Consider the following 14,405-nt stretch of genomic DNA (forward strand, 5'->3'; position numbering starts at 1 on the left):
CCAAGGGCTTATAGCGCTAAAGCTAAAATCCTGGGTTGATCCCTTTCGGCTAAAACATAGTAAATAGTCTTTGCGCTAAAAAAATAACCATAAGCACAAAATAAAAGAAAAGTTTTATTTTTTTAAAAAAATAAGCTACATATGTTTTCGTAGGTCTTAAACTGTTACTGCACAGATAAATGATTAACTTAAGTGGAAGATAAAATCTAACTTATAATTCACCGCTTTAAGGTAAAAGTGACTGATGATTGACATTACTTTTGATATAAATGAGTAAACATAATTGTAAGCTAACAAGGCGTTATCAAATAAAGTTCACAACCACAAAAAAAACAACATATAACACATGTTCAAACATAAAGAATGTACCATTCAAATCTTAATCTATCCCACAAGGTTCTGTCGATCAGTCAAACAATAAAATTGTTACAGGAAAAATTTTATCATTTTTCATGAGGTAATGTTCTATTGGATAACAGATACTTGCTTTCTTTTCTTTCTTTCTTTTTTGAAATAACCTTAAAGAAAAGTTAAATTTCTTTTGTTGTATTATCAGTATAGGGGTTGAACACTCAAGTCGAAACGGAAAGGCGATGTCTCTCGAAGCAATTCATTTTCGAACAATCCGTATTTTTGTCAACCAATTAAATACTGAGGAAAGCGTCTCTGTGAATAGTGCGTGATCCGTTACATGTTTAGATGTTACCTTATTAGGAGTATTGGTTAAAAATTCACTTCCATCCAACCCAAATTTTCATAAGCAATCTAAACTAGCAATTGTGGTACCTCATTTTAACCTTCTAAAACAACAATTACTAACTAGAGCAAAAATAAGGTTTACAATACAATTTATCTTATTGACTACAGAAAAAAGATGGTTAAATTAGAACAGTTGCAAAAAGTAAATATACAGCAATGAGCTATTCATGCATGAAAGTCGTAGGTACTAGAATCTTCAAGTATAAAATAGCAAATAACTAATGAAGAGTTACTTCAGACACTATCATCTAATTTATTCGCTTATAAACAACGTAGTCGCTGGTGTTTCGATTGTGCTATTTTCGCACTTAGTTTTTCCATCAACTTTATTTAGGGTGTACTTATTTCTACCTGGAAATGATTAATTCCAATGTAAACATAACAATTTTCTGTTTACTACTAGTAATCAGTAACACATATATTTAGAAATAGGTTTCGTTTCTTACTGGCACCATATCACTTCCTTCCTTTGCCTCTCTAGGTTTATTAGTTTCCTCTCGCATTGCGCGGTTTTATTTCTCTTCATTCGTTGAACTCCTGTCTTTTATATCCCTTTCTTAAACCCAGTTCTCTTTCATTCTGATCTTGCACCTTTTCCCCTTATATTGGATTATAACGTTTCAAAACCATAGGAAGTCTTGTGGTCTCCATACCGGTTGGACAAGAAAGGCGGTTGCTCACTCCAATCATTTTCTAATGACTTATAGTACTGTAATCCTCTAATTCCTTAGAGACTGACCAAAGACCGATTTATCTTACACCCAACTTCATAATAACCGATAATAATTTACAGTTCTTAATGAGTAAAGCCTCAAGTTTTAGAACGTGTTAAGATTAACTGGAATCATACAAAACAAGTCAATAGCAAATCTTTTAAAAATGTCGCTTAGAAAAAAGCTTAGAAATGGGAGAAGAAAGGAAAAAATGTCATCAACGAACGTATACTATATTAGAAAAAATACTATTTATAATTTAGGAACAAACAAGTTGTTGTTGTTTTTGAAGTTAAGCACAAAGCTACACAATGGGCTATCTGTGCTCTGCCCACCACGGGTATCGAAACCCGGATTCTAGCATTGTAAATCCGCAGACATGCCGCTATGCTACTGGGGGGCATGGAACAAACAAAAAGCATTACTGAGTATATGAATTCTTCACTTAGTAAATACGCTATTAACTTTGCCTATAAAGCCAGTAACAATTTTATATTAATGCATAATGTTTTTACAACTTTATGGAAAGAACTGTAGTTTAATCTACAAATACTGAAACATTCATGTTTAGTACTGATAACGTATATACAAAATATGTACAGTTTTTATCAGAAATTGGTGAAAAATACAATAATATAATTCCTATATTGTTTGGGGTTCTCAGATTACATAAATATATTTATGATTTTAATTTTATGTTTAATAGTATCAAGAAAACCTAGAAAATTCGATAGCACACTAATGGCAATAAATTAATGTATAGAGTTTTGTTATAGCCTTTCTTACTATGTTTCGTTTATGAATTTTAATTTCACATAAATAAGAAATCTGTGAGATGAATTTATCAACCATGACTATAGGTAAATGTATACTTTCTGAAAACATGGTGACATAATACACAACCGTGTTGTGAAATAAAAATTATATAATTCGTAAAAATACGTGAGGTGTCAAATAGTAAGATTTTGTTTTGTTAATATGACCAAAGAAACATTTATATTCGCTAAAAAGTCTTCATATTCCTGAAGAAAGACTTTTTGTTTTTATTTATTGGTATGGAACTATTGAAATCAAAAGATTTTAAGTATTTCCGCCTAAAAGTCCTCAATTTGTTCTTTACTTTCGATGAAATTACTAATGATACTGGAAGGATTATTACCAGTTCTTTCTTTAATAATGTTAAAATATTTGCTTAAGATCTTTTTAAGGTAATTAAGATCTTTACCGATTAAAATTGATGACTTTATAGTCATACCATTTCTTTTGAACCTGCTACACATTTATATTTGTATGATGACACAAGTGCCAAAATACTATAACTACTAAACATATTTAGCTATCAGAACTTAACCTGGAAAGAAGTTCGTTCCTTCATCGTAAGAAATGCTCATTACTTGGTCTTGAATATAAATATAACTAAACAAAACTTCACTTATAGTATTTGTAACAAAACAAACATTATCAGATTTCATAGACGGAGCCCTTTACTCTTAATTTTCACAAACGAAGCTTTCTGCTGTGCTTTGATTCTGTATTTTCTGTAACAAACTCCCACTGTATTTATGTGGAATTATACACAGACGTTTCTCCACGTTAAAATACTTTTATTTGCCAGCTTTTGGTAAGAGGGTATTTTAACGTAGAGAAATGTCAGCGTATAATTCCACATATTAATTTACCAACGTAATGAGTCTTAAACAACAAAAAATTGTCATTTAACTCAGTTTCAGGCTATTGGAAATTATAATACGTTACGTAATAAACTGGAGACACATCCGTATAAATTGTAATACATAACACAGGTTTCTAGGTTCTTTGCTCTTGGAGCTATGGCGGTCACATATTATTTTCTATGTGTTTTTTGCTTGCTTACCTTACAAAAAGATGCACGTATGCACGTATTATAAGTAATAATACCCAGGTGCACACCCTCACCCTCCACTTACTATATGTGCAAAATTTCAGGTTTCTAGGTTCTTTCCCCTTGGATTTATGGTGGTCACACACACCCACATAACATCATTTTATTGTTATAGATTCAGACACAATGTACAGTAACAATTCAATATTGGTTCATTATATTACATCATATAAATAAAACTCCTACGTTTAATTTAACCTAGCAAAACTAATATAATTCACTACGAATGACGTGTATTAACAAGCTAGTTGGATACTCTACTACAACTCACAGACATTCTCAAGTTTAGAAACAGGTAATCGAAAGTAAGAAATATAGTCCCAGCTTTAGAGCTAGTTGAAAGAATAGTATTCATTTCAATACATAAATGACGATACTAATATGTTAATTAAATAATGAAAAATACAGCAGCTAATAGTATTATAGATGCTTATTCAACTAAACTAATGAAGTTGTGCTGTACTATAGTAATGAGGTGTTATATTACTCACAGTAGCTAGCGAAGGATAATGCTAACAGTTCATCCCACATGCTAAAAAGTGTTCTTTATTTCATTGTTAATATAAAGCAATAATTAACGCTAAACAATTAACGAATAGTCACGCTCGTTTTGAAAAATTGTAGTGTTTTGCAAAATATTTAATTGTTAAAGCGGTGAGAAATAGAGTGGGAAAGATTTAGAAATTAAATAAATGTCGACATGTATCCAATTTATGATATTTTCCAGCAAGATTGATACACACAGTGTTTTTTAAATGCAAATATATTTTGATATACAAACAATAACAAAAATTTACAATAAAGGTTATTAAAAGTAATGATCTATATACAAAGGTTTTGCAAACTTACAAACAATATTGAGTCTTCTATATGGTCTGGAACTTCATTGATATTTTATTAAGGGTTCACGATAAGCGAATTAATTTTGAGTAGATGTAGATACAATTCACTCAACAGGGAGCTAGCTAGCTCTGTTCTCTTAAGTTAAATAATTTATAATATTTGAAATTTATAAACGTTTCTGATCAAATATCTGAATGAAGTTCCCGATTAATAAGCATTATAACAATCACAGTTATAGCTTCCGAAGTTTATAGCACACCAACTATAGCAAATCAATAACATATACTACCTTATAACGCATCACGTTGGTTATATTTATAGGCGTGGGGAGAGTTTTTCGAAATTTCAACATTATAAGCGATACACCAGTATATTGTTGATTCTTACACTCGAGAAATTTCTATAATTTTAGTCAATAGGCGGGATTTTGGCAATACAGATTTAAGAGTATAAGTTATGAACATTTCAAAATGTAAATTTAATTTTAACAAATATCGATATCAAAATAGATATATGATAGCAAATCCGTCTCACACTTGAAATTTTGCACCTATACTAAGTGGAATTTAAGGGGGTGCAGGTGAACATTATTGCTTATTCACGTGCGTGCGCGCGTGCGCGAGCGCATCTTTTTTGTGAGGCTAGGTAGCGAAAAACTGCACAGGAAAGAATATGTAAAACAATAAGTGGAACTTGAGGGTTTGCACCTAGGTATTATTACTTATTTACATGCGTACGCTCATCTTTTTTTATGCGAAAAAACACATAGAAAAGAATTGTGACTGTCATAGCTCCATGAGGAAGGAACCTAGAAACCTGAAATTTTGAACCCATACTAAGTGGACCCGCGCGCATCTTTTTAATGATGTTAACCACATAGAGAAGAAGTGGTTCCTTATATTACAAATACAAATCACATACAGACAGACACGCACGTGCGTGTCTGTGTATATATGACTGCCATAGCTTTAAGAGGAAAGAATCTAGAAACCTGAAATTTTGCACCTATACTAAGTGCACCCTGAGGGTTTGCACCTGGGTATTACTATTTGCCATATCCACGTGCATGCGCACATCTTTTTAATGAGGCAATCTAGCGAAAAACCACATAGAAAAGAAGTGGTTCCTTATGTAACAATTTCTAATATATATAAATGCCACTACGTTTTGGTAACAATACATTCCACAATAGCTTTTATATCATGTTTTTTATCAATAAAAGTACAACCTAATATTATTGTTAAAAGGCTGTGTGCTGAAAGTATAAAATGAAATGTATAAGCTACAAAATTTAAAAAAATATTTGATGTTTTCTAATTTAAAGGCTCCGTCAAATAAAGAGGTTTACTTTATAAGGTTACCTTTATAAAAAGGCCACATTCCGTAAATGAGCAACAAATGTATATAGGTTATACTTTTATGCTAAAATGGATTCAGAATACACACACTGACATAGACATCTAGAATAAATCAACCTAATAATTTGTTGTTTTTTTCTTCTGTGTGTGTGTCAGAACCTTTTTGTTTGATGTCAGAGTAATTAACAACTCAAAGCCGGGATTGAGAAACTGGTTTTCATCCGTCACTCGCCATTGATTATATAGAAATTAGCTTATATTTGTACTAAACTTATTTTTGTGATCAGTAATAAAACTTAGTATAATTGTACTTATAGGTGACTATAGTGTGCTTTTGTTTATATATTTTTTTGTTTATATTTGCAACTTTTACCAGTTTATGCTGTTGAATGTGCATTACAGCAAACACACGAAACCTTATAAGTACATTCACGTGTATTGAAGATCTCACCAGTAATCGACTGGTGTTTTATAACTTTGTAGCTAATTATCTAATTATTTCTCTTTATTACTAATTTCGTTAAATCTTATTTACTGTAATACTTAATTTAACTTTCTTAATTATTTTTTACACCTATGAAAACTGTTTTGCGTTGTTAGGCTAGTATAAAAGTTTAGGATTAATCCGAATCTTCTATTATTGGGATTAAGGCTCAAATACCATTAAATCCAAAAGTATCCAACTGATAATTCACTGAATTAAAATTATTATAGATGTTGTTTTTATGTGCATTACTAAATGTTACTAAATTGGCTTATACCTTTAAAATTCCAAAATTTAACCCGGCTGAGGATAAGCGCAGATAGACTATTGTGAAGTGTTGCACTAATACAAATAAACTAACATAATATTAAGTTTGTTTTAGCGCAAATCTACACAAAAGGCTGTCTACTATTTGTCCATGATGTGGAATCGAACTCCAAGTTTTAACTTTGTAATTCCAAAAACGTACCGATGACCCACTGGGACATACAACATTAAGTAATTATAGTCATTTTATCATACTGGATAGGCAACAATTTATGTTACATTTTAGTTGTAACTAACGTAATTAACTTGTTTTGTGATCAGAAGTTCATGTTAAATACTGTATTATAAAGTTGTTAGCATTGAATTATATATACATATCTATATATTATCTGCAAAATTAGAAAATGACACATAAAATCTGAGTCAGAAATATTTATTCAGTACAAAGCTTGGTATTTAAAAATTAAAAGCTAGTATTCCAAGAGCATCACCTCAATATTTTATCTCTTATGATAGATATTCAATGTAAGTGTTTGCAGCGAATGATTCTTCACTGGCTTAAGAGCTTCTTTCGTTAAAATCCGGGACTAGTTTTCTCGCGGAAGATACAGTGTAAAACCCCTTTGTGTCGGTTTGTGTTTAACAGGAATCAACCAAGGAAGCTTGTAAAACATTTCACTTAAAAAGGAAGAAGGCGTTATTTTTAATTGTAGCTAGTCTCTTGGTTGTATCAGCTGAGGCATTATAAGCCAGTGTCTGAGTTATGTTTAGTTGGTGCTTTTATTGTGAATATCCAAATTCTCCCTGAACTTGAAATTAAGTAACCTGTGGAAAATAACACAAAACAAAAGATTCATAAAGTCATTAATGAGATTGATAACAACAGAAAGTTTTGTGAAAATTTAAACTCGTGAACAAATGTCTCAAAAAGTCATTCTCTGTGAATCTGTACGTGATTATCACCGCGTATCTGCCACGAGACACAATAATACTTTGACAACGCCTGTACATCCCACTAATCAGATGTCATACATGTTGTTATGAAGATTGGTCCCATTCTTGAATAAGAACTTTCATTGGACGGGCTACTGTGACCCTCTATATAATGTATAAGTCATTTCCAATTCGGTTCAGGTTAAGAGATCTTGCTAGCCAATCCATCCTCTTTGTTCAAGACATGTCGCGTTGATCCTTGCTCATAAATTAAAATGAAGTTTGTATTGTATCAGAACACAGCCTTATTTACGGATAAATAATCTAATCTCGGTACGTAAATGTGGCAAGGGTTCTGACACAGAGTTCCATCTTCCCTATATACTGATTTCAACCCACACCATTACAGATCATCTTCCATATCTTGTGTGGTCTGCAACATTCTTTGGCAAGAAACGTTCATCATATTTTCTCCAGATCCTGATACACCTGTCAGTATACCCAAGAAAGGATCTGAATTCGTCAACGAAGACTTGTGTCCAATTTGATAGAAACCAGTCGTACTGCTCAAACGTGCCAGGGCGTCAAAATACGTAGACTAAGGTACCAGCCTCATGAACCGTTTTCAAGTCATCTCACAATTTGATACTGCGTGTCCAGCTGGTCAATGACGTGACTCAATTTTAATTTGACAGTCTCCCCAACGGTTTGTGACCCTTCTGCACCAGTTGTGGTATTTACTCCAAATATGGAAGACCAGGCTTTGAGACACATTCAGTAATCGAACGACATGATTTCCAAGAACAAGCTCAGCTTCCACACCAACGTGTACATCGTCTGACAAGTTGAATCTACTAGCATTGTCTATCTGTCGTTGTGTTTTGTAGCATACATACACAGTGCTGATCATGTGCGAATACTCAAGAAATGATTGTTAATTTCTTAACAACTTTGTACTATGAAGTTACGTATAAGAAACACCGGTTGCGGCTGAAAGAGATGAGAAAACGGCCGGCTTTTGGTCAATCGATAAGGAATTAAGGGATTACAGTACGTTCTAAATCATTAGATAATTATTGGAATGAACGTCCGCCTTTCTTGTTCAGCTGGTACGGAGAGTACGGGATCACCTATGATTATGAGACATTGTAATCTTATATACAGAGAAAACAGGTGTGCAAGGTCGAGAATAAAGGAATAAAAAACAGGCGTTCAACGAAAAGGAAGAAGACCGAGAAGTGTGAAAGAGAATGATTAAATTGAGAGAAGTAAAGGAAGAAAGTAATATGCTGCCAGGAAGAAATAAACCTATCTTTAAATCTATGTGTTATTGGTTATAAAAATAAACATGAATTTGTTATGTGTACATTAGTATGAGTCAATTCCCAATAAGAATAAGTACTATCTAGAATAACATTGATGGACATTACCAAGAAGAGTGAAGTGCTAGAATAGCATGATGATAACCAAGTGGTGCCAGAAGTGGACAATTCATAACGCTTTGAATTTTGTAAGACGTTTTTCTTGGAAGGAAACATTTTCCGTTTTTATCAGTTTTTTAATGATTTTACGAACCTCCTTTTTGTTACTCGTCATTTTTCATGAGTCAAACTGTTTATTAACACGATTACACGTTTAGTAAATGGCTCATTATGAAACTCCTCTTTATTGCAAACATTGATCCTTATCAGAAAGTTGAATAGTATACTTTTCTATTGTAAGTATTCATTCTTACTTGTTTTCAAACTTATATAACGATCGATTAAAGTTAAAGCTAAGAAAGAAATATTTTCGCTATTCCAGATTAAGTCTGATAAAGCAGTACCGATGGTTAAAGTTAAGTGGTCATCCAGAGATTGTGATAATTAAGTTTCTTTATGGAATTTTATTCTGCTACAATCAGTCTAGTGTCTATCGAACCTAGCAAAGTAATCAAAGGTATTGAATAAATAAATTATTATTCTTCATACTAGCAAGGATAGCTCAAATTCTTTCAGAAAACAGAAAAATATTCTCATTGTTATAAATCATAACGTTTCACGCTGTTTGGGATTAATATTTCAAATCGGCTTGTGAACTACCCTGTTCTTTATTTTAACAGAACTTATATCTAATCTGACTTGATATTATTATTAGAATAAATCTTATAATTTAACAAGGCTTAAGTTATATGATGTGTAGGTTATTCTTTTCTATTATGTTTCTTCAGATTTTGTGGGATTTGTTAAAAACTTGAGAAAATCACCGGATTTCAGTGGATATGATCCACCTGTAACCTTGTCATGTTAGCCGTAACCTGATGGTTTCAAGATTTTTTTCAATATTGCAGTTTATCACCATCCCAGTATTAACAAAATAGTAGAATACAACAATTTTCGATGTTTATCAAAAGATCACAAATTCGGTTCAAAAATTTATTCAAAATCAAAGCAATCCGATATAGTTGCATAGCAGTAAAATTTACTTCGTTTATTTCCTCCACTTATTAATATAATGACAATATTAAGCATGTTCGTTTGTAAATACTTACCTATCTTAAAACGTTTTGTTTCAACATTTACTTACTTTCTTAAAACCTTTAAATGTAAATAAAGTAAATTAAAGTTGCTTGTTATTATCGTTGATTTTGTTAACTAGATGTGTTTCCAAAAGTTTATGTATGACTGTATGTTTTACGAAATGATTTATATTGAAGAGCATGTATTTTTTTTATAGAGTATGTTACAGAAATATCAAAGAAACAGATGTGTGGCATATTGCTAAATATAGTGCTGAGAGAAAAACACTTTACTCAGTTTCGGAGTGTTTTTTATGCAGATTTTCGTAACCATCTTGAATAAAGGTAGGATGTTTTGCTACATTAATTTTTAAGCGTTAATATTAGAATAGAATTTAGCAGAACTGCGAAGAAACAGAAAATGGGCTTTAGATTTTTCCTGACTTGAGAAACAAACCGAACAATACACATCTGGTCACTTAATAGAAAATTTAACTCGACTGTAAAGCTATTACTGTTCTTTCAATACAAGTTTTAATTTTAGCACGTATATTAGGCTAATGAATAAGAAAACATAGTTTCTTAGATTCTGGACATATCAAGAAGGAAACAGGTTTGAATCTCGATAAAACCCTAACTGCGTAGCGTTGAGGAACAATTAATAAAACATAGATTAATATACTACATGCCACATACAAATATAGATAAATAGATACCGTCATCAATTTGGTCAAAATATGTAACTTTAATAATTTAGATTATATTTATGAAGGTTCGCCTTGAAAAAAAAAAGTTCTTTATACTTAAAACAAGAATTTCAGAAATTCAGTTAACTTGTTTAATGAAAACAGTGTTAACTGACTTTCCGTGACCTAAGTTTTTTTTTATATAGGCATAGAAGATTACATAACAGTATTGCGTTAATTGTTTTATACACAGTCTTGGCCAAAACGTTTGCATATTGTGTAACAAATAAGATCATTAATATTAAGATGAAATACAAATACACTTAGTGCTGTCAAACTGAGAAATGCATGCTATGTTAAACATCTACATATATAACTTGTATAATGAGACTGGTTCTTTGGGTATCATGAACGATTTATTAGAACAACAAACAATTTCATCAGACACCTGTAGAAAGACGTGTTATTCAGCATTTCACCTATCACAACAAAACCTTACCAAAATATGTATAATGACAAAATATAACAGCAAATTATTATAAATAGTGTCTGTAACTTTATATCAGTTCATATTAAACATTCAGTACTTGGTTGGTCCTGCTCGTATTCTAATAACCTCCAAAAGGCGAGGTGACATGCTGTCGATGAGGTTATTGATGTAATTCACCGTGATTTATTCCCAACTTGTCACTAGCAGGCGTTACAACTCAGCTAAAGTATCTAGTTTAGAGCCGTGGTTAGCAATTTTCCGGCTCAGTCCTGCCCAACAGTTCTCAATGTTATTAAAATCTAAAGTCTATGTTGGCCATGTCAATTTTGTAACGTCCTCCGAGTCGAGATAATTTTGTACAATACACGCACTGTGGGCAGTGGCATTGCCATCCTGAAACACATATATTTATCGATAAACTTTGTCCTAGTATATGGCAAAAATATCGTCTTCATCTGATGCCTGTAGGCGGCGCCATTGACTTTTCTCTGGATTATAAGTAGAGCAATTTTTCCACCATGTTTAATAGCTGCCCAAAAATGCACTGCACCACCTTCTATGTATTATCTGTGGGAAAGACAGTCTTCCATAATCTGTTCTCTAGGCAAACAACAAATACTAATCCTACCATGAGCTTTAATAAGCCGGAAATAGGATTTATCTGAAAAGATGATGTGCTGTTATTTTCCTAATTCTAAGTTATCATGCTGTCTTGCTCAAGTAACACAGTGACGGCGGTGAATTCTGGTTAATATTGGTTTGCAGATAGCTCTTCTTGCAAAATAACCTTGTTTGGTCAGTCTTCTATTCACTGTTCTTCTGGAAACTCTGGAGTGACTGTGTTCCTGCCATTCCTGTGGTAAGGTTTTACAAGACTTCTTTCGACCTTGTCGTGTTACCCTGATCAAAACACGGTCATCTCGGGCAGTAGTTTTTCGGCGTCTACCAGTAAATTTTCCTGGAACAATGTCTACTATAGTCTAGTCGATGACGTTTTAGGATTTTGGATACAGTACACTGGAGGTACCCTACAGTTTTTGGCAATGTCCATTCGCTTCATACCATTTTTTGGATAGTCGAACAATTTGACGCCATATAGCGTCTGGCACGTAACGAGACATGACTCTACACCAAATATAGAGAAATTTTCTGATCAAAGCGTTGATCTGTTTCGAAAAAGATTATGCCAAAAGCACACCCTTTTATACCAAACAGATGTGTATGTGTGTTTTGACGAACAAACGTTCAAAACAACTTATACAGGTCAGAATAACAACTCGTCCATGTTTGTCCGATCAATAAGCTATCTTCTTTGTTACTACTCAGGCATGTAGACAATGACACCAATACAGAACAGTATGTAAACATTTTGGCCAAGACTGTACTTAGTTGGATAGTGTTAAACTCAAAGGTCTTTCTTGCACATGTTGTGAGTGATCTTGTTTAACAAGTACAATTATAATATTGTTTGGCACTTTCTGTTACAGATTTTAAAATGATTGAAGTGACAAAAGTTTGTTTTTCTTAATCAAGATATGAAAATGACAAATGTGGAATATATAAAGTAAAACTGCTTTGTTAAGCTTAGTTATAGAGAATATGTTTGAGATACATTGTATAATATGCAAACCTGTTGAGTAGGTTATATTAAAAATAATTTAAATATGCAAATCAGCAGGTAACGCGACGAGCATAGCCGATGTCTACTCTCGTCGGAACGGAATGTATCAGAACTGCATTTTGACAATGCTTAGTATTGCATACACAGTGTGATACAACTAAAACATTCATTGATTTTGTGAAGGGTATGTAACAGCTCTCTCCAATGCAAAATATTAGTACACTCATTTCATAAAGATCTGTTCAGATCTGGACTTAGATTTTTTAATATGGGGATATTCCTTTTATTTAATGACATTGGAAAACAATGAAATGTGGATCGATTTGGGGCAGCACCAAGATCATCCAGTAAGAGACCAGCAACAAGTCCTATCCTGGCTCTGGTAAGCAAAGTATGGTGTCTTATAACGTGTGAGAATCTACGAACACAAAGGTCAATGGAAAAACTCGTCCATATGCACAGACAACATAATCCAAAAGGATCTTCACCTGGAAAAGTGACACAAATCACGCGTGCACAAAATGTTTTCATGACATATTCATTCAATCTTTGCATACCTCAAGGAGCTGGAGAATGAAACGGGTATTCATGATATTCCCTACTCAAACATACTGTTTAAGTCACAGGATGCACCTATGAATGTCAATGTGACAGGACTTTGAAAAGAGTGCTGGGATACTTACGACTGAGCCTTTTGCAATAAAAACTGCGCTTCAGGGCTATTGTCATTATGCACTGTTGTCAGTCAGAACATGACTGGACGTAGCGACATGGACTGAAACGACGTGATGAGACTTCAAAATCGTATTAATATGACGTACTCCCACTCCATAGAGTGGAATAGTTTATGATTGCTGTTTGTGACAGATTAACATGTTCATTGTTGAATTACTTGACGAGCCATAATAACGTGGCAAATGTTCCAGTTGCATGTGAAAAGGTCGTTCATTATATGCAATCGTATGACAATTGTCTTTTATGAACGAAACGAGGATCTACCGGATTACTTCCCATGTATCAACTGCAAGGGAGGCTATAATCACTAGTAGTTATATCCGTCTTCATTTCTGAATTTACTCTGAAGTCTAATATAATTTCCAGAAATTATTGAAAATATCGTCCCTTGTGATATACATTTTCAAGAGGTTATTTCAAGAAAATTAAAAAAGTTACATTTAATTTCTAAATGATAAAACAAAACACGAACGTAATAACAGGGAGCATTTATTAGACGTTTCGGAATCGTTACACTTCCAACAGCAGTAATCTAGGGATACAAAAGAAACAAACAATATTTGTTATTACAACAGAAATATATATATATAAGAAATAAACATATCAAATATGCAAATATAACACGAGAAAATGAAAACTGAGGCACACGTGAAATAGTTAAAATAAGTTTGCATCCAGTAAAGATTGTGTGTTATTTAGGGATGGAAGAAGAGTTTTTATGTACAATGTTTATTTTATAAGAAGTTCAGTATCATGTTTAGATGTTGAAAGACTTTTAAAGTTTGAGAGAGAGAAATCGGTTTCCTGTTTCTGTATTGTGTTGATAGATAGCAGAGTTGGAAGGGCTTGTAACCTTTCTTCCAGTTATTATAGATATGCCCACGTGTATGGGAGTAATTTCTTTGTGAAGGGCTAATTAGGATGAGGTAAGTTTGTAAGCTCTATTTAGTAGACAGAGAATAAGATTGTGTTTGAAAGATAATGGTATAAAACTGTCAAACTGAGTGAAAAGGCCAGTAAATGTGTTTTTACAATAAACAGAAGTTGAAACCCTTACCCTTAAATCTACATTCATCATGGCCATAGAAACATCGAATT

Source organism: Limulus polyphemus, unplaced genomic scaffold (assembly GCF_000517525.1).
Source record: "Limulus polyphemus unplaced genomic scaffold, Limulus_polyphemus-2.1.2 Scaffold1081, whole genome shotgun sequence".
Taxonomy (NCBI): domain Eukaryota; kingdom Metazoa; phylum Arthropoda; class Merostomata; order Xiphosura; family Limulidae; genus Limulus; species Limulus polyphemus.